At 35.8% G+C, this 22,552-nt stretch overlaps 2 protein-coding genes across 3 annotated transcripts in view; one reads left to right on the plus strand and one right to left on the minus strand.

Moving 5' to 3' along the window:
- Ten-m (teneurin transmembrane protein Ten-m) overlaps positions 1-22,552 on the minus strand; it is a 433,320-nt gene that overhangs the window by 348,363 nt on the left and 62,405 nt on the right. The window lies entirely within an intron of this gene.
- LOC146873096 (uncharacterized) overlaps positions 1,311-22,552 on the plus strand; it is a 74,084-nt gene continuing 52,842 nt past the window's right edge. The window contains exon 1 of one of the 2 annotated variants that reach the window (XR_014981971.1): positions 1,311-1,417. The gene's annotated coding sequence lies outside the window, so the exon portion shown is untranslated. The remainder of the gene's footprint in view (positions 1,418-22,552) is intronic. The other variant, XM_085655985.1, reaches the window with a different exon arrangement.

The following is a 22,552-nucleotide window of genomic DNA, read 5'->3' on the forward strand; positions in this document are numbered from 1 at the left end:
AAGAACGTGGCTGCCGTTGCTGCTGCTTTGTGATCTGGAACCCGCGAGAATTCTCTTCTTCTTCTTCTTCTTCTTCTTTTTCTTCTTATTTTTCTTCTTCTTCCCTTCGTCGACGTATGCCATGCCAAATTCACGTTTTTGTGTGTGCTTTCTGTGTATGTATATGTATATGTATATGTATTTGTATATGTATATGTATATGTACGTACGTCCGTGTGTATCGATGTGCGTGATTACCCTTCTATATATGTGTACATTCGTAGTCCGTGATTCTGACCATTTCTACGTTTGTATATGTATTTCTATATGTGTATGTGTTTATATGTGTTCTCATCTGTAATCGTATGCAAAAAGATTGCAGATTTCTATGGAGGTTAAACCTCGTAAATACGAAGGAGCTTCGGCAACTACTGTACGTCTTAGAATCGCGGTACGTCTCTTACTTCGGCTTCCGCTTGAAACTTATCTCGAATCGAAGCCACATCTCGTCGATTCTCGCAACGTCCGACGAGCTAACGTCCGAGATTCGATCGGATTCGTATATTCGTAAGTATTCATGGAATAGCTCTCTCTCTCTCTCTCTCTCTCTCTCTCTCTCTCTCCTATTTCTCTTCCATCTTTTTTTCCCCCCGTTATTTCTTTCCTTACTTCTTTTTTTTTTGTTTTTTTTTTTATTCTTCATTCTCGTAAAAAGCGCAAAGCCGCAAAACGAACTTAAAATCTCACCTGTCGGAATTAACGATCCCCTTTCTTCTTCTTTTTCATCTACGCGTTTCTATTTTCTTCGTAAATTTTTTCAATGTTAATCTTCGTATCGATCTTATAATAAAAATGAAATTTATATCAATGATAATAAATAGATTAAAGAAAATGTACAAATGCGTTATCTAAGACATTTTTAAAATAATAACGAATATTTGTTCTCGAATATATGATCGAAATCGATCGTACAACGATAAATCTTTTCTATATGTAGAAAATATATCGATTTGTTTTGAAATAATGACGTTTACGAAATTAATAATCGCTAATTAAAAAATAGATAAAAAAAAATATATATATATATATATATTATAAAAATATATATATATTAAAAATAATAAATATTATATATATATATCTATAAAAAATATAAATAAATATGTATTATAAATAATATATATGTAAAGAAAGTATACTTTCTTCAGGTAGATTTGCCACGCGTCTCATAGCCCGCCTTTCCATTGTCCTTTATTATTTACAATTTCTTTTGTGACCTACAAATCGAATCGTTAAGATTTGGAAGAGAAACGGGCAGTACGAAATGTAACGTAGAAGAGAAAAGCAACACGAGAGCTGGAAGAAGATACATAAGATAAAAGAAATAAAATTTAACAGTGTGAATAATAAAGGTTAATTGTCGTTTCTTCGTTCACAGGTAAGACTAATCAGAACTAAGCATTAATTAACAAATAAAGATTTATCACTTTGTTCACAGAGAAATATATTTTCGTTTATCATCTGCCATAATCCATTCGAGATATTATATATATATATATATATATATATATATATATATATATATATATATAATATATCGTTTCTTAGTATAAACATGTTCACGGGGAAATATTTTTGAAAAATCATTTGAATCTTCACGAAGAATAAAGTATTTCGTGTTCTTAAAGCTGACACGTTAAATTAAGAGGATTCTCACTGAATAGATTGTGATAGTTTAACGTGGGCTACGTCATAGATGATCGTGAATGACGTTTTACGGGGCAATTCGCTATGGATATATAAACGTAGCTTGGACTTAATCCTTTCCATGGACGATTCACAGTCCGGACAAGGGGCCGCGGATGCATTTTAATAATTCTTTTTACGGTCAACGCCTAAGGATCACGGTAGCGACCGAACTGGTCGGGGCCGTTTAATTATTCATGGCCGAAGCATGAACGTGGCCGCTCACACTAACACTGAATCATCCTTACAAACATGTATAAACGTTGGATAAACGTTCACGGACAACCAACTAGAAAGCGTGACGCGATCGGTAGCTTCTCATTAGCTCGTGACAGGCGCTCTCTTTTTTTACCGGCCAATTTTTTACCACGAGTTATGGCACTCCGGCAAGCAGAAAATTGACTCGCACGTCAACGGTCAGCGATTTTTCTCATACCATCGAAAATCCTCTCCTCCTTTTCCACATTCGAACGATTCGAATTGACTTTGCTCGAAGAAATAAGCTTCGTAGAAAACAAAAAGGAAAACGAAAAAAAAGAAAGAAAGGAAATAAAAAAACAAAAAACAAAAAAGGAAAAAAAAAAGGAAAACGATTCGTAGAAATTGTGTACCGGAAAAGTTTTCAAAGTTTTCGAACAACGAGAGAGAGATTCGCGATAGCAAGAGAGAGACTACACAACGCCGATAATAAATTTGTAAAATAAACAGTACCGAGTGCTCGCCGACTGGTTGCAACGGCGAGCTGCATAATTGGAGTCGTTCGTTTAACTTCCGAACAGTCGACGCGTACCTCGTGAAACTTTCTCGATGCTGTCTATACTCGTGGATGTTGAGAGGGAGGGGGAGAAAAAGGAAAGAGGGAAATCGACGAGAAGAGAAACGAAGAAAAAAAGGGAAATAAAAGTATATATACTTATAAAACATAAATATATATATATATATATATATATATATATATATATATATATATCTATAAAGAATAAAGAAACGAAAAGACAGATAGGAAGATGGACAGATAGAGACAGAGACAGAGAAAAATTAAAATCAACATGTTCAACATGTTCAACGTGTTCAACGTGTGCAACGTGCATGTATGAAAATATAATTCTTCTATCGACACCATACAAATATGAATATCATAGTTAAAGCTTTATCGTGTGTGTTGAGTAAAAAAAAGAGAGAGAGAGAGAGAGAGGAAACGAAAAGTGAAAATTTTTGACGTCCTCGACATCACTTCACGATCGTGTAATCGTATTTCCCTATATATTCGAGCCTCCATCGCATTTCAGACCGAAAATATTGCGAGAGGTATGGTCTAAAAGTGGGCACTTGAAAATTGGCTAATTAAGCAGCGCCAAAGGTAGGTAGAACCCGTCGAATTTACGTTTGAGCGTTGATCCTCGCGAAAACACGAGCGAGCAATCTCTTTCCTGTCCGTCGGAAGCGAACTACTCGACCTTCCATTGCCGAGCTTTTTGGCCGATATGCAAATTCTCAACTTTTGCGCGCGAAAGAAGAGAACTGCACGTGTGCTCACTATCTTCTCTCTCTCTCTCTCTCTCTCGCTCGTTCGCTCGTTCGCTCGTTCGCTCGCTATACCAGTTTGCTCTCATTGCTTTTGCTCTCTTTATTGATTCAAAGCAGTCAACTGGCGAATGTACGAGCGAATTGTCGAAATTTTCCGTCTCCTCGAAGGAAAAGGCTTTCTGATGACTGGGCAACGTGCTTTAAAGCTTATCTGTGAGGCAAATTAGTTGAATTTTCTGCTCTATAATTAATCCCCGGTAAATTGAATTATTTCGATCGCGACACGCGTCGTAAATTCACGCGAGTCACCCTCGTTTTCTCTCTCTCTCTCTCTCTCTCTCTCTCTTTCTCTCTCTCTTTCTCTCTCTCTCTCTTTCTTTCTCTAAACCATTTTCTCTGTTTTTCGTATGCTCGTGCATACGCAAAACGATTCGAGTTACACGACAACCGAGGCTCATGGGATAGAAGAAGAGAGGAAAAGAGAAAGAGGATGTATTGCGTACGTTGTAACATTGGCGTAAGGGCGCAAGTCCATGGCCGTAATTAAAAGCAGTAATTTAGTCGACAAGGAGGGGAAAAGAGGAAAGGGTAGAGATATAGAGTCGACCGTATGCTCGTCGTTCTTCTCTCCGTTCTCCTTCCTCGTAGAGAAAGAGAAAGTGTACCCGTACAGTATCCATCATGTCGACTATTCGCGCGTAGAAAAGGGTTTGTTAGGGTGAGATAAGAAAACACATACATGGGCTTTATGGTATGGTCGCCATGGATGTTATGCAAATACCGAGGTCAAATCAGTAGGTAAAGCTCTCTCTCTCTCTCTCTCTCTCTCTCTCTCTCTTTCTCTCTCTTTCTCTCTTTGTATCCACCTCTATTGTCGAATATTTTTTTGGCGACTTTAACGTTCGAGAAATACGATAAAAGTTTTACGTAATTGATTGTTTTTCTTTCTTTTTTTTTGTTTTTTTTTTATTTTCTTTCTTTTCTACTTAATCAATTTCGATAATTATGGATAATCTCAAAAATGCTTTAATTAAAGTTTCATTTAAACGTATATAATAAGAAAGGGGTTAACGTGGCACATATTATAAGTCCGTGTCACGTTGGAATTTGATAGAAATAAAAATGGACGATTAATTAACGGGATCCATTCTTTGCTTCTATTTTATTTGTGACTATTCCATCGGTTATCCAATGTAGTCGTATAGTTTTATCTGTACACTCAATCGTCTCTGGATAGGACGCACCGGAAATCCGGCGCGTATCTTTTGATATCACTGCAGAGTATCGCCCACACGCGTTCTCTGCACGCTCGTGCTTCTTGTTTCCTTCCTGTCCTCCTCCTCCTCCACCTCCTCCTCCTCCACCTCCTCCTCCTCTACCATCACCTCACCCTCCACGGTTTTCTCTTCTACCGCTCGTTTTCACGGAAACGTTTTGTCCTCGATGCTATTCTTCCAGCATCCAAAAGCTCACGCTTGCTCGCTCGCCTGGTTCGAACGGACGAGCGAAGCCATTTCTTTTATCTGCTTATCTTCATCCGTGGTTACTCAACATCTATCTCTTTTTCTCTCTTCCTTTCTCTCTCTCTCTCTCTCTCTCTCTCTCTCTCTCCTTCTTCCTTTCCCCATTTCGCTTTAGGAAATTCCTAGTCTTCCGTGTATCGGCCTCTTCTGCCTCCACCGACGCGTTCCACGATGGCGTTACTTTCCCAGTAGCTTTCCATTCTCATTAGCCGAGCTTCGTGCACAATGTAGCATCCAGCCACGGCAGAGTTCTGCCTGCTTCTTCCATACCTCACCCTCTTCTTCGTCCTTTTGCCATTTCTCCTTCCTTCCATGTTGCAAGGGACGCGTCAGTGCGCGGACAACGCCGCCACTTCAGACAGCTTCCTCTTTATTCCCCTTTCTCTCTCTCTCTCTCTCTCTCTCTCTCCTTCTATTTATCTATATTGTTCATTTTATCTTTCTGGCCTAGTCATTATTTCTACCATCACAATTCAATGCTTCGTAATATCCCTACTAACGAAGACCTAATTTTTTATTTTTTCTTTTTTTTTTTTTTTTTTTTTTTTTTTCGATAAAAAATCATATCACGATTAATTTTTGAACGTAACAGAATTGTTTTAAGCTTAAATTTTCGTACATGATCATTGTCACTTCTCGACGAAAATTAAAGAAGAGTATTAAACGGAATAAACGAAAGGGATCGATTCTGAGATTAGAATCTTAATCGTCTGATGGAGATGGTATTTGATAGAATCAGTCAATTACTTTGAAACAAAAAAGAACCCTTGATAAATCGAGCTAATTTATCGGATTGTCATCACCCACTCATATTTCTCTTTCCTATTCTCATTCAATATTTATCATTCATCGATTTTTTAACAATTATTTTCAACCGTTAATCGATTTCGTCCTAAAAGATTAAATTTTTTTATTCGAATCTCTGTTATTTTTCTCTTTTGAATTTGTTCTTTGAACAATACAATTCATTTTGCACATTTTTCAATGGCATTCTTTTCAAAAATAAAAGAAAATTGATTGTAAACCGGGATAAATGAATAAATCGTCGTTAACAGAAAATAAAGAAAATGATAATTAATCGTAAAACGATATTATCCTAATAAAAAGATTTATTAATGTACTATTCCATCATACCTAATATTACGATTAATGAAATCAAACGATCGATATAATTGATAGGAAAAGCAGAGTGTTTGAAATAATTAAAGAACATAAATAAATTACATACCATGATTCACTAGTACCTTCTCTCTCTCTCTCTCTCTCTCTCTCTTTCAACTATAGTAGACAAAGATGAGCTTCCAAAGATTCTAGAAGGCGGGACCAAAAGAGAGAGGAGAGCGAAAGGAAGAGCCAGTGGAACGAGTCGCACGGAGATCTACCTCGCCCGCGGGATAATCCTCAAAACCCAATTATATTTTACTGCAACTCGACTCCGACTTCCATCCGTACCTCTCTCTCTCTCTCTCTCTCTCTCTCTCTCTCTCTCTCTCTCTCTCTCTCTCTCTCTTTCAACCACTGAGGAACGAAGACGAACGAGCGTCGTTTAGGCGATGAAATACGGATTAGCCGTTATAACTGGAAATTGCCACCCTCACTTTTCTCTCTCTCTCTCTCTCTCTCTCTCTCTCTCCTACTTTCTTCAATCTTGAAGATTCTCTTCAGCGACCTGAAAATCTCAACTCTCTTCGTTCTCGCGAAAATCAGAAAATCGTCCTCAAGGTACCGAACGCGTCGTACTGTACAACCCCTTAACGCCTTCGGACGGATAGAAATAATGCTTCATACTTATGAGCCTTTCCCCGTAATTAATGCGGTAATTGTGCGCGAAGTCAAAGGAGGGATAAATAAGAAGAAGAAGAAGAAGAAGGAGGAGAAAGTGGAGGAGAAGGAGAAGGAAGAGAAGAAGTCGAAATTCATGATAAGAATGTCGAAAACGACGACTCGATGACTTAACTCTCGCGTTTAAAGATATCATAACTTTGTGATCGCTATGGCATTGCGATTTCCTTCGTTTAATGTCGACAACTAAGATAGGAAGTGGAAATTATTGTTCAGAGTTCGGGAATATTTGTGAAGTTCTCAGCTACTTCAGTTTAGAAGCGAAACTGATTTTCTCAAGCAAGTGGATTGAATCATGTTGGTTCTTAATTAATATAGAAGATTTGACCTGAAAAGTCGCGCCGCACTTGTGGGACTCCATTCGATGTGAATATCTCTTCGAAAATTATTTGTCTGACTTTGAGAAATAAGAAAGGAAAAAGGGAGAGAGAGAGAGAGAGAGAGAGAGAGAGAGAGAGCGAGAGAGAGAGAGAGAGAGATACAAATACACAAAACTAAGAGTCCTTTACGATATTATTTTTAAAGATATCTATTAAAGATTTTTTTCTTTTTTAGAACAGGTCATATAAGACTTTCGAAGAAAAAATAAAGAGAACCATTTTAGAACTAAAATTCTCAGAAAAAAAAAACTAGGTCGAATATTTCTATTTTATTTCTCAAGCAATATCCTAGAGTAACATGTCATACTTCATCCTATAATCGTCTTCTTTAGAAGTTGGATTATTAAGAAATTCTCTTCCCTTCTTCACTCATCCTTCAATAACATGGAAATTACTTGTCCTTTCCTTCGGGATTCCGTATACGGTTTAATGTCGAGCATCGATATATGACGATCTTGTATATTAAACGCGATTAACCTAAATGACTACAGAATGTATTATATTTCGATCGAATGCAATTTTGTTGTAGATATATTTCCTTTTTCTTTTTTTTTTTTTTTTACATTAAAATACATTAAAATACTTTCATTTTTTCTTTCATTTTTTTTTCTTTCTTTCCTTTTTCTAATTGTCAAACCGAAAAAAGTATTTAATTCTTTTGTACTGTCAACGATTAAAGTTTTCATAAGATTTTACGAGTCCGTGCAAATTGCACCGAGAATACGGCGCTAATGCTTTCTAATCTTTTGATTTAAAACTTTAATCACGATCTAATTTCATCGAAACTTTTCGCGCACGTCGGCGAACGCTCGAAAATCTCGGTCGTTTTAGAGCAAGACGATAAAATGTATGGCAAAGAGCAAAAGAGAGAGAAAGAGAAAGAGAAAGAGAGAGAGAGAGAGGGTAAAGGTTAGCAAAGAAGAGAAGGAGAAAAAGGAAGCAAGAGAAGAAGGCGAGTAAAAGGAGAGAAGGTGGCGATGGGAGGAGAGGTGGGAGGTGGCGGGAGGTGTGGGGGTGTGGGGAAGTAAAAGAGAGAAGGACCGACCATTCTCGAGCGTGCAATTACTTCCCTGTCATTTCGTTATCAAAACGACGCAAGTTGGCCAAGGTGCCTAGCCCTCGGAATGGCCACTATGTCTTCTTTATATCTGCGCTAAGTAGCTAGTTCGCTGACGTTATCGGTTCCAAGGGTAATTACAATTCGTTTCCATCTCAACGGAAAAAAACGCTTCATTCGTCTGTTAAAAGAAGTCACTTTGTTCTTTTATTTCGATTTTCATTAATGTCTATACGTGAACGAATTTAAAATACGTAGAAATCATATCCTGATTTATCATTCGCGAACAACAATATGTCTGTTATTTCATTGAATGAATTAATCTTTAAACGTGAATTAATCGATACGTATTATTGTTTAATACAATTTATATCGCGTTGTATTTAACGTATTGGTGACAATATAATTTGTCGTTAAGCTTGATGAATTTAGAGATGGGGAGGGAAAAAAAAAAGAGAAAAAGAGAGAGAGAAAAAAAAAAAAGAAAACCACACGTTAACGTAACTTATCCATTATTACTCTTTTTAATATTCAATAGGTAATAATATAAACCGAGGCAATATCTTTCATTTGCTTTTTCTTCTTTTTTTTTTTCTTTTTTTTTTTTTTTATATATTTCTTAAAGAATTGTGAACTCATTGAAAGATCTTAAAACCGATGATGATTCGTCAATAAATGAAATAATTTAACGTAAATCGATTTAACGATACGAAATGATTTCATTGAATGAAATTAATTAATATTGAAAGAGTTGGAAAAAAATTTTCTTGTTTTCTTTTCTTTTTTTTTTTTTGTCTTTCTCTTGTTTTCCCAAAAGAAGAAAAGATGTAAATATCGTAAAGAGATGGAAGAGAGACAGACAGGCAGAGAGAGAGAGAGAGAGAGAGAGAGAGAGAGAGATAGAGAGATAGAGAGAATGAGAGAGAGTGAGAGAGAAAGAGAGAACGTTTACGTACGTGTGAAATGTTACGCGAGGAAAAGAGAGAGAGAGAGAGAGAAAGAGAGAGAGAAAAAAAGAGAAAGGAAAGGATATGAGTCCCCTTTTTAAAAAGTTTCGATGGTTCTCGCAAGCGGCTAGCAGCAAAGCAAGGCGGCATTACAACGCTGTGGTACCCGTATTGATCCTAAAGGGGCGCCGCGCGCATAACGTTCACTTCTCGGGCATCTCCGACGATCTTCGTAGAATAACCTCACCCTAGGCCCTTAATGTCTGTATCTTCTCTGGAACCTTGTCGCGGTACTATTCTAATCCGACGTAACGTGTCATCCTCTTCTTCCATCGTTTTCTTCTCACTCATTTTCCATCCCTTTTTCTTTTCTTCTCTTTTACATTTTCTCTTCTTTTCATTTCTTTTCACTTCTCTTATCTTCGCTTATCTTCTCTGTTTTTTCTTTTTTCTTTTCCTTCTTCTTCTTCTTCTTCTTCTTCTTCTTCTTCTTCTTCTTTCTTTTTTCCTTTTTTTTTCTTTTTTTTTTTTTTTTCTTTCTCTTCTTTCCATTCGACGTTTGTGGGAATATTCGTTAGACATGATTCCAAGTGAATATAGAACTGTGCGTGTCATTATTATCGTTCTTGTTACATTAATTACATTGTTTAATTATCCTTCACCTTATTTGCGCATAATTTCTTCCTCCTTTTTTTTCTTTTTTTTTTTTTGTTTTGTTTTGCTTTCGTCAGGATCAAACAAATGAGTTTCGTAAGTTCGTGAGAATATAGAACAGTGACGTTCTCTTAGGGTGACTTCGTTTATTCGTTCGAATTTTACAAAGAACCGATCGTTCTTTTTAGAACGACGAGAGTAGTAGTGGTTATCTGTAACGCGACATTTTTCTTTCAGGATTTCTTTCTTTAATCGTATCGGCGTAGGGGAAGTTTTCGTACTGGGAGATCACCGAGAGACATCGGAGAACGATCAATTAATGGGAAATCGCGGGAACAAAAATAATCTTTGCAATTTAAAGAGCAATAGCTAAGGCAGACCACTCTTCGATGAGAACTTAACGAGCTTCGATCTCTCTCTCTCTCTCTCTCTCTCTCTCTCTCTCTCTCTTTCTCTTTCTTTCTGCTTCTCTACTTTCTCCATAGGATAACGAGGATTCCGACTGATGATAGGGAGAAAAAGTAAAAAAGAGCAAGAGAGAGAGAGAGAGAGAGAGAGAGAAATACTTCGTTCAAATTGGACTTTAATTTAAATTAATATTCTTTTATCGATCACGAAGAAGGGACAGAAATTGAGAGAGGAAATAAGATAGATATTAGAAAGTCGAATACGTCGTTAACATTTTTCCATCCTCGTGAATCCTCCTCCTCACTGAGAGGAATTATATTACATTACTCTCTGAGAGACGAGAATATGAAAAACGTATATAATTGTTTTATTAAAGAGCAACGAGTGGCGAGATGATAATTTCTAAAAATATAAAAAGCTCGAAGGTAGAATTAAAAATAACTGTTCTTTATTACAATTAGGCGACTGCGCGGATTTAAATTACGTTTCGACTATTGGCGACTGTACGCGATGTACGGAAAAAAAAAAAGAAAGAACAAAAAGAAAAGAAAAAAAGGAACAATACGCAAACGTGCTACGCACGTCCGACATTTAAATTGTTGCAGGAAGATAAAAAGTAAAAAAATTGATTCTCAGTGTATAGATAGTGTCTCGCTCGTACAGTTTAGTAGAAACTGATATTATTCAAAAAAAAAAAAAAAAAAAAAAAGAATGCAAATGCATGTTTATACTCGTTCGTAGACGTTTACGAAAGAAATGTTCTTTTCTTTTTTTTCTTTTCTTTTTGTTTTGTTTTTTTTTTCCCAGATCACTTTTCCAATCGGATTATTCGAAAAAAAACGATAAGATTTTCTCATGAATTTTAAATGACAATTACAATGAAATAAGACTAGCCATTATTAAAATTTATCAATATTCGACGTCCGGTGCATTACGATGCATTTCTGTCGATTTATATCAGATACCTAAATAATGTACAATGTATATCGCATGCAAGAACAATTATACGATGACGAAATCTCATTTGCGATATACTATGTGCGACCACACGAATATACGAGAACAACTATGAAAGTTTTGAATCTGCTGAAGGCTATGAACTTTATTGATTGCTGCTGTTATAATCGGTGAGTGTTCATGAATATGCAACAATCCCCGCGTATCTACGTTCAAATCGGTAGCTTCTTCCTATCGTCGAACCGGCCCACGATTATCTAATCTTCTTACTTCATGTAACAATCTAAACTTATTTTTTTCGCCAAACAAAATTTGTTTTTTCTTGTTTTATTCCTTTACCCCCACCCCCTCCCTCCCTGGCCCCCCTCTCTCTCTCTCTCTCTCTCTTTCTCTTTCTCTTTCGAAATTTCTCTACTCTTTAAATTTGATAACTCTATTAATTAGAAAAAGATTATAATTTTATTTCAAGCGCATGAAGAAAGAGAAAGAGAAAGAGAGAGAGAGAGAGAGAGAGAGAGAACAAATGATAGAGGAAATGTTGTTACGTGTAATTTATTAAAATCTATTTATTAACCTATTTTTCTTTTTTTTTTTTCAACAACTTATTAGATAACCGCGAAAAAAAAAGTTATTGTAGATTTTTTTCGAATGAAAATTAAACGCGCAGAAATTTTCATAATAAGCTTTATTCATTAATATAATCATCTTTACGATCTACGAACATTTCCCAACGAGATACATGCTTTAATATTCCGTTTTTATGAAAAGATTTCAAAATAAAAATCTTCCAACCTCAGCCTGAATCCTTTATCGGTGAATTGTCTATTTCGCGTGTGATTATCTAATGTCAAAAAAAGAAAAAAAAAAAAAAAAGAAGCAACTGACTCAAACAGTTCAGAGAAATATTACTAGAAGAGATAAAGAATGAAAAAATGTTTACCATATTAAACCATAAATTTTCTCCATGAATTTAGTTTGTCCTAATGAGATCTTACATCGTTTCTGCAAGAATAAAGCTTTCTTTCGGATTAACTAATCCCGGCTGTTTTTCTAAAATAACGTATCTCGTATACGCTCGAGGTGAATAGAATAGATTTAACCCGTAATTTTTTGACCTACATTGAAAAACTCGTAGTTAACAATACCGGCTACAGTTCACCACACACACACACACACACACAAATCAGAATCATCTGATGATGAATGATGGCTTTGTGATAGAAAATCGTTCAGTGACAACAAATAATAAATACTTACGATCGTTGTTACAGTGCAAAATCATTTTTTTTTTTTTTTTTATTACAAGTGAACGGAAATGGTTCGTTTGTATGATGTAAAGAATAAAAGAAAAAAAAAAAAGAAAAAAGGTACAAATCGATAATCTTTGATGTTTGATCTCCGATAACGTACGTCAGACTGATTTGTACAACTTTCATGATTTTTTCAATTTAATATAAATATAAATGAATTGTTTTATTCCTGATTTTAAAGATTTCAAAAAGTTCTTAATACATTGACGTTTGAATTAATTACAATAAAGACACGTAATTTTTTCATTATTAATAACTCAAGATTATTTTAAACGTTGGATATAAAATGTTAAATGGATTTATCACCATAAGAAAATTCATTTTAATCACTTGCGATGGAAAGACATGCCACGCACGTCGAGATGCTTCTGTTGCCGAAACTCAAGCGACGTGTTACACACGTCATCAAGCGATTGTTGTAGAAAGAAAAATGACGTGCGTGGCACGTCAAACGTGAATTTCTTTGGATCGCAAGTGATTAACACCACAACTATTTCAATACGATAAGTTTTTCTATTATATTTCTAAATGTCATACATATTTTATACTTTATAACAGGGGTGGGCAATTTTTTTTTCACTTCGCAAACCGCACGATCAATCGTTATCAATCAATCTATTCTTCAATTACTTTAAAAACACTAATCACCGTACTATGCACCTTGTTAACTCGTTGAAAATAAAAACTATATAATTCACGAGGCACAATGGTATCAAATAATAGGGTTTGTTCCCTTTCTACCTTACCTAAGGTATACTAAGTAAGTAGAAGAAACAGTCACATGCGGCTCGCAAGTTACCAGTTGTCCATTTATGCCCTATAGCATGTTTCTGTAACTTTTGAACCTAGTTTCACAGCAAACATACACGAATTATATTAGAATTAACAAACATTTGATAAGTTATTTAAATAACAATACAAAAGTTATAAAATATAAATAATTCTTGATCTAAACATAATATGGTGTTTATGTCTTTAAGTCATAACAAGATACAAATCGCTATAGTGAATTCTATCGAAAAACGCACGAACGTTCATGGTTATCTAATACTTTCATATACTAGCATAAATATATATATATATATATATATATATATATATATATGAACATATTTTTCTTCTTATTTCGTAATATTATCTTCACTTATTTTTTTTTTATTTTTTTTTTGCCTATATTTAATTATACAAAAGCAGCAACTCGTTGTAGTTTGTAAAACGATCAAGTATAGTACCGATAAAAATTACAGGAAACGTTCGTTTGTTTTGCATAGATACACGTAATACCGATAAAAGAGAGGAATGTGCCGGGATGCGGAGAATGTGAAATTTCAAATAGGATGGTGAAAGATATCGTAATCGTATTTCGCCGGGATGTGACGAAAAAATGGCTTTTTTTAAAACGATAAAACTCTCTCGTTCGGATCCATCACAATTTAGTACGGAATTTCCAGAAATGTGTTTATCGCGGCTACGTACACCAGTGGCCATTAATAGAGCTAAAAAGGGGACATCCTTCGAAATAAAGTTAATATTTCATCTACATTATATAACATTGTACGAGGAAATTGAAAAGCAATTTTGAAACAAATCGATTTTAAAAATTCATCAAATACGTATGAACTTGGATAATACGTATTTAGGAAATATCGATAGTTTTATAGTAAGTAGATAAAAAGTCCAACATTTTTCCTTTTAAAATAAACTTTGTTTCAAGTTTATACGACCATTAATACCGAAAATATTGCCTTTTAAATATTGTCATTCATAATTAACTTGTCTGATACACCTGCTCGTAGTAATAGCGAAAAAACTATTCACGTCAAGTAACAGCTGAGCGAATAAATACCAGGAAATAATGTAGATTACTGTATTAAGATTCTTGTAAAAAAAAAAAAAAAAAAAAAAAAAAGAAAAAAAAATTATTCGAGTCAATGGGTCAATGTATATACACATTTTGTTTACACGGGGAAAGTTAAAATCATACAAAGATATTATATTTTTAAAAGAGACAATTTGTTTTTAATTAATATTGGACTATCTCATATCGGTAATTACTTTTTTATCGAATAGTATATTACATAGTATTACATTTAGAAATTAAAATTAAACATTTTACAAGATCCACTTATTTCAATCTCCTATATTATTTTTCTTAAATTATAGAAATGAATTATAAATAATAAAATATAATTAATAATGAATAAAGTATAATTTCATTGTGTCTAAAGTTATGCGATTCAAATATACACATACAGACATGATATATACGTAAATTATTATGTATATATATATATATATATATATATATATATATACACGTATGTATTATTGACATATAATCGTACTTTTTTTCTGTAATTTAATGCATAGCTACAATGCGCATATTTCTTTCTCGTTACAATTTCACCGAAAGAAGTATAGTATTTGGATGCATTTCAAAGATTTCGTTTGGAGAATCGCTCCTGAACGTTTCTCAAACTCATTTTTTTTTGCCAGCTAAAGTACACAAAGAGAGAGAGAGAGAGAGAGAGAGAGAGAGAGAGAGAGAGAGAGAGAGAGACAGTTAGACAGAGAAAGAGGTTCGACAATTTGGCTGAGAAAGAGGAGGTTGAAATTTCTCATCGTTTCACTAGCCAAAAGTAAAATAGATAGTAAAGATAAAAAGAGATCTAATAAAGGAAAAAGAGAGAGAGAGAGAGAGAGAGAGAGAGAGAGAGTCAAAACTAGTCAATGGTGAGGCTCGAATGGACTGCATTAAAGGTTTTACGAATAATCTGTGAAAATAGTGCACTCTGGCAACGGAAGTACCGGCCGCTTCCGGGCCGGGAAATACGAAAAATTCGGGTCGAGAGGGTCCTCTCCTGGCGTCATTCGTTTGCAATTTTTTTTCCCCCTCCGCACATCACAGTGGCAACTCCGCAGGAGCGGAAACGAGGGAAAAAAAGATGAGCAAGAAAAAATGAGTAGTCGACCCACATTTTCGTAGCAATGCCAAAGTCCAAATATAAGTCGATTTTCTCTCTCTACTCATTCTTTTTTTTTTCTTTTTTTCCTTTCTTTTTTTTTTTTTTTTCCTAGAGAGCACGAACGCAGAACCCATTTTAATGGCTTGACCCATTACAAAAGAAACAGAACGACCGAAACGAGCCGCAATTTCGTTTACAAACGTAGATCGGTCTGTAGTAAAGCCATTGCTCTTTCCATCTTCTCTGAGACGAATCTTCTCGTATCATGCCAGAACACTCGATCCGTTTTCATATCGTCCCAATTTTTTTCATTTTTTTTTTTATCCAATGCCCCTACCCCCCCTGCCCTCCCCTCCCCTCCCCTACCCCTCTTCGTTTGGAAAATAAACCCGTCGATGTTTAGAATATATTTCGAAGGTATACTCGTTGGAGCCGAGCAAGTCCACGAGAAATATGAAATCGATGAAAATGTATGGGATTGGTCAGTACGAATAAATATTCGATATTTATACATTCGCAATATGTTCGTTACGAGAACTAAAATAAAGAAATTTAACGGAAGGTGCTGGGATTATAAATATGAGAACTATGTCGATTCTTAAGGACAAATTCTCAGGCGACGATAAATTAACTATTGGAAGAATTTCATTGTTGATGAGTAATGGAGATTGAAGAGAAAGATAGAGAGAGAGAGAGAGAGAGAGAGAGAGAGAAATACAAAAACGACGAGGAACTTTGACTGGATTTGCGTGCTTCAACGGTAGAAACCTTCGAATGCTGAACTAATAATGTGCTTCGTATTTCCATTTCGATTTTCATCAAACTATCTTCTCTCTCTCTCTCTCTCTCTCTCTCTCTCTCTCTCTCTTTCTATCTTTCTTTCTCTTTCTCTTTTTCGTTGAAACTAACGGCACTGCGTCCAAACAGCTTGGTAACCAGTTCCGGGTACTTAGAGAAACAGTTGTGTGGAAAGACGAAGGTGCAAGGATAGCTAACCCCCCACCGTAGATTTCTCACCCAACAAACGTTATTACTTTCCTTTAAGCAATCCTCCTCTCTTTCCAGACCTATCTTGACTCACACCTACAAACGCAACCGCTGCTTTCAATAAACCAGCCACGACTTAATGGGCGGTTTATGCAAATTTTCATCCTTGCCTGCTTGCCTACCTTCCTGCCTGCCTGCCTGCCTGCCTGCCTGCCTGCCTGCCTGCCTGCCTGCCTGCCTGCCAGTCTGCCAGTCTGCTTGCCTGTTTGCTTGCTTGCTTCCTTGGTCTGTCCTACCTGCCGACCTTACCCTACGTCTCTTCGCTTCTTCTTCTTCTCCTACTTCTTCTTCTTCTTCTTCTTCTTCTTCTTCTTCTTCTTCTTCTTCTTCTTCTTTTACTCACCCCTCAACCACTTCTTTCACTCATCGTTCACGCACTTACCCCCGTGAGAGACAATGGTTCTTGTCTTATCTTTTTCACCTGATATTCTGTTACTTCGTTTTTTTTTTCTTTTTTTTTTTTTATGATAAATTATTTACATTTTCTTTATTCTCTGTTAAATGAATTGAATTAATTGATATATGTATATATATATATATTTTTTTTTTTTTTCCAATTAATGTGTATAATTAAAATGCCATATTTATATATTCGATATAATGATATAAATAAATAAGAATGAACAGATAGTAAGCAGAGAAAGATTGAATGAATTAAAAGGGAAATATCGAACGGGCCGTTCAAAGGGAAAAATTATAAATTTTACTTAATTAAAACTGCTCTTCAGTTTTCTATATCTCGACGTCATTGATCTTTTTTTTCTTCTTTCTTTTTTTTTTTCTTCTTTTTTTTTTCTTTCTTTCTTTCTTTCTTTCTTTTTTTATTCGGAAGAAACGACTCGTGACTCGCAAACGAGATGCTTCGTTAGAAAAACAGGTTATAGGACCGCAATTTCCATTACGATTTCAAAAACGTGAGAGAAACGAATGAGAGAGAGAGAGAGAGAGAGAGAGAGAGAGAGAAAGTGGAGCTTTGGAAAATGGGGTTGCTCAAGTTCTTTGAATTTTCGGAATACGCTCAATTACATCCGGTCTTGTGAAAAGGAAAGGTGCGTTTGGCTGTCGATGCAAGAAGCTTGGTACGTAAAAACTTATAAACGAGAAGAAAGAAAGAAAGAAAGAAAGAAAAGAGGAGAAAAGAAGAAGAAGAAGAAGAAGAAAAAGAAAAAGAAAAAACGAGGTCGTGGCGATTTTTAAATTGCACCGCTTGACGTGTACCACCTGTAAATTACTTTTTTTTTTCTTTTTTTTTTTTTTTTTCTTTCCTTTCGGACGACATTAAAGATTCTCCAAACTTTTTAACTTTCCGATAGGTTACCTCAAAGCATCTTTCATTCGCTAGCTTATTCCATTTCGATGAAATGTGAATCGAATTTTATTTTTCTTTGTTTCCTTTCGCCCTTTTTCTTTCTTTTTTTTTTTTCTTCTTTCTTTCTTTCTTTTTATTAAACGCTACATTAAAGAGAAAAAAATTCAAGGAACTTACAAGCGGTTTGATTTTCAAACATTCGTCGATTAAATTTCCAAAAGTTCCTATCGTTGAAAGCGAATGAAAATATCGAGCCGATGATGGAGAAACTATATACGATGGGTCACGTAATAAAGCCGCTATAACTTTTTTTCTCCCTTTTTCTCTTCCTCTCTCTCTCTCTCTCTCTGTCTCTCTATCTCTCTTCTTTCTTTTTTTTTCCTCTCTTTCTTTCTTTTCCATCTTTCTTTCCTCCCATTTTCAACAACGAAACGAATTCCGTTAAAATCAAATGGAAATTGGATTTATTAAAACGAATCGTCTCTAAATTATGACATCATCAGGAACCAATATTGAGATAAACCTTCGTCCTTCTTCGGGTGGGATTCAATTTAGATTAAAAATAAAGACAAAGCAAAATAAATCGTAAAAAGGAGTGCAATCAGTTGAAAACAATATTCGAGTATATCACGTGTGACCAAAAAAATACGATACATAATCAGAGAAATGGTTCGTTGAAAGATTTATATGAGAATATATCGATTATACTCAGAAAAAAAAAAAATAAATAAAATAAAATAAAAAGGAATGAGAAAGAGAGAGAGAGAGAGACAGAGAGAGAGAGAGAGAGAGAGAGAGAGAGAGATCTCACAAGTTAGAATATCATAGTGAATAACGCATACCCACATGGGCGCCATGAGGAATGCTCGCCAATTTCCAAGTCTGGCCTATCGTGCCTCATGATATCACAGGGGATTGTTCCATCCATCGTGTTCGAACAACTCTACTCGGCTGGCGTGCTCGCACCCGCGTCACACTAACACGATCGCAGTCACTTATCAAAGAGTCAGAGACTTCCGGTTCCGTCGACTTATCTATGCTTTGCGTTCATACTTCTCTCTTTCTTCTCTCTGGTTTTTCTCTTTCTTCTTATGTCTATCTATCTTTCTCTTTCTCTCTTTTCCTTCTCTTTCTCTCTCTCTCTCTCTCTCTCTCTCTCTCTCTCTCTCTCTGTCTTATATTCACCTTTCTCTTCGTCTTTTCATTCGAGGGAAAAGGAAAAGAGGCTCTCCGACTTGGTAACGTTGCAAGAATGGATATCCTCGTCAACCCTCCCACGCTATCTTATCTCGTCACGCTTGCACCTAACTCGATGCAAATCTCTCACAGGATCATGCGACGCCGGCGCGAGAACGTTCTAGCTTGGAAAGGGCTTGGCACCCCCGCAGCGTGAGGATTTTAAATTGACGCTACCACCTATACCGAACCTACTACTATTTCCTATCTCCCTACTGCATCTTCACGGACTACGAAACGAAGAATTGATGGATGAATAGACGTTTGAATGAATGAATGTCCCTGCAAATATTGCGCCTTTCCTTTCCCCTACCCAACCCCGCCCCCTCTTCTTCTTGCGCTTGTTGATGTATCAACTGAGGATTCTTTTCGATTGCGATTATTCGAGAATAGCGTGGTTGTGTGCGACGGGGGGGGGTGTGAGGGGAAGGCGAGGGGGAGACGTGGGGAAAAGAAAAAGAAAAGTATTTTCAAGAAAAATCTCAGAAATGATTTCGTCGAGAAGTAAAATGTTTCTTGATCAAAATTGAATTAGAAAAATATCAAAATCTTTCTTTCTCTGATGGTAGATACGAACGCAAGAGGAAAATAAAAATGAAAGAAAAAAAATATATATGTATATATATATATATACCAGGAAAGATATCGTTCGTTCGATCGTTCGTCTGAATTATTTCTTCGAATCGAAAATTCGCGATCTCGCGAGCTTATAAAATTTGTCGTAACGCGAGAGCCTGCGCGACATCCCACGGGAACCGATATTTCACTTCGATCAAACGAGTGTCGTGCAATATCACGTACCGAATCGTTTCGAAGAAAGTTTTTTTTTTTCGAATAAGATTGGAAGGTTAAAAGATTGTGGCATTTATGAACAATATAACGTTTATTTATTTTCTTATTAATTCCGCTCTAGTTCTTCTCATTTACTTCATGTTTTCATTTGTATCAAGAATATTAAACGCAAGAGAGACTTTTTGAGCGAGGAATAACTTTTCTTTATTTTTTCTTTTTTTTTTTTCATGAAATCGATAATTCAAAAAGTAATTATAAACACACACACACACACACACACACACACAGGTACACGCACATACACAATCTTAATTAATGAAGTATACATTAAACGTCATGTCAATTAATTCTCTCTTATTCATTGTGTTCGAATCTTTGATATGACATTAAACGTTAAACGATTTCGAAAAGTATCAATCATCTTTTATCAATCGAATATAAAAAGGAAAAATGAAAGGAAATCTCTCATTAATTCGATTAATCAAAAGAGAAGCCGTTAGGTAGAGAATATAAGCCAGGGACGAGATAAGGTATTCTACGGTATATTCCTCTTCTCCTCGTAAATCAGTCAGCCGGTAATCTCGAAAATTACACGCGCACGAAAATAGATCCTTTGAGAGATGGAATGCGTGCGCATACCGTATTTCACACCCAGCACAAGCCCTCCGCACAGCTTCTCGATGCATCCGAACGTTTCTCGACAGACTTTCGGAATTTCTCTCCTGGGAGAGACTCTTCCGGATTCGACGTGCTCTCTGCTAGGTAGAAAAGACAAAGAGAAAGAAACAGAAAAGAGTAAAAAAAAAGAAAGGGAGAGAGAGAGAGAGAGAGAGAGAGAGAGAGAGAAATAAAAAAGAAAGGAAAGAAGAAAAGAAAAGAAATTTCACGAGACAGAACTGCGGAAACATACGGGCCGAGAAACGCACGTGTCGATGCACGTGGAAGGATCCACGGAATAAGTCGAGCGTGAAAATTGTAAGTTTGTATGCATGTGTTTATTTACACATAAACGAAGAGCGAGAGAGAGCGAGAGAGAGAGAGAGAGAAAGAGGGAAACAGGAAACGAGGATTAAAAAGAGATGACTGTATGTTGTAAAAAAAAAAAAAAAAAAAAAAATAAACAGGGAAAAAAAAATAATATATCGAATGAAAACGTTTAAACGAGGAAAGGCGAGGTACGGTAAATTTAGATACGATTCGAAAAAAAAAGAAAAAAAAAAAAGAACAGAAAGAGTTAAAAGAGAGAAAGAAGATGATGCATCAAACATGCCGCTCAGACTTCGTTAGTTTGACTTTTTCTCTTTCTCTCTCTCTCTCTCTCTCTCTCTCTTCTTTAGCGACTTTTGGAAGCGTTACTCTTTCTTTCTCTTTTGCCTTTGGCAATCTCCCAAAAGAAAGAGAAGTCTTTGATAAAAGAGAACCGTCTCGCGTGCGTGCACGCGTACGTGCTCGCGAAGAACAAATCGCTCGAAGGCGCGATACGCAAGAGATTCACTTTTAACAAAATTTATGTTTTCGCCGTAGCCCTTTTCTAGTAACTGCTTGTATTGGTATCACACTTTTAAGATTTTGAATACATTGAATCACGAGAAACATTAATAATGGACTAACACAGAATTTTATTGCTACGTTCTGATAATTATCGAATTTGTTTTATTCTGTAAAAAAAATAAAAAAACAAAAAAAAAACAAAGAACAAAAAAAAATGTATAAATCGTTTCACTTTAATATTTTCTCCATTGATCGATCTTCCTTCGTCTTTTTTTTTTTTCTTCTTTTTTTTTTTCTTTTTCTCATTGTTATAATATTTTCCTTCTTTTCGTTCTTATTTACGTCTTATTATCTCGACGTAGAAAAAGAAATATCAGAAATTTGACGTTTCCTTTGGTACCCTTCTAATCCATTTCTTATCAAATACCCGAAGTATTAGAAAGATTAAACGATATCATTTCCCAGGCATGAATCTGTTTTCTTAACGTAAACTTCGTTGATTCGAGACGATGGTTTTTACGGGTATATAAAATTACTATCTCGCTCGTGATAAACAGCGCGGACGTTAATTGACGGTAATCCTGGGCTTACGATCGAGTCGGGCTATCCTCCCGTGTCAATTATCGGCCCACGCTTGATGTCGAACGAGAGAAAGGTCTAAAAACGAACAGACCTAAGAGATCTTTTCCACGAACCCTTCGTTCACGTATTCCCTACTACTTGATTCAAGATCTCGAAAAGATCTTGAAAGTGGATGGTGGGCGTTCACGGTTATATCTCGTCGTTAGTTATAAGAGATAAGCGAGCCGAAAGAAAGGAAAGATTGCGTTTTACTAGATTCGAGTTAGACGGGATCGAGAATTAGACTTGGGTGTTAAAGGATGGGTTCCATTGATGCGCCGGCACCTGCAAGAAAGTGATTCAAAATGAAGCGGCAAAGTATAATTTTAAGACTCGTGCGTGTCGGGCAAATTACTTTCGACAGAAGAAAAAGAAGAAAAAGAAAAAGAAGAAGAAGAAGAAAGAAGAAGAAGCTTCTTATGTATGAGACGATGAAATAAAAAATAGAGAGAGAGAGAGAGAGAGAGAGAGAGAGAGAGAGGGGGATAATAAAAAAAAAAAGTAAATTAGAAAAATAGAAAGATGAGGAGTAATGCCGTACCTTGCTCTTTGGTATTCATACTATCTGAATAATGTACCATTAAATTATTGGTCTTGATCCGCGCAAGCGTTAAAACGCTCACCGACCGTCAGTAAATCTATTTCATTGAAAGCAGAGTCTCGTTAATTTATGAAAGGTGTATATGTGTGTGAAAGAGAGAGGACGAGAGAGAAAGAGAGAGAGAGAGAGAGAGAGAGAGAGAGAGAGAGGAATCCGACA

The sequence above is a fragment of the Vespa mandarinia genome, chromosome 3 (genome assembly GCF_050613455.1).
Source record: "Vespa mandarinia isolate Hongniang chromosome 3, ASM5061345v1, whole genome shotgun sequence".
Lineage (NCBI taxonomy): Eukaryota > Metazoa > Arthropoda > Insecta > Hymenoptera > Vespidae > Vespa > Vespa mandarinia.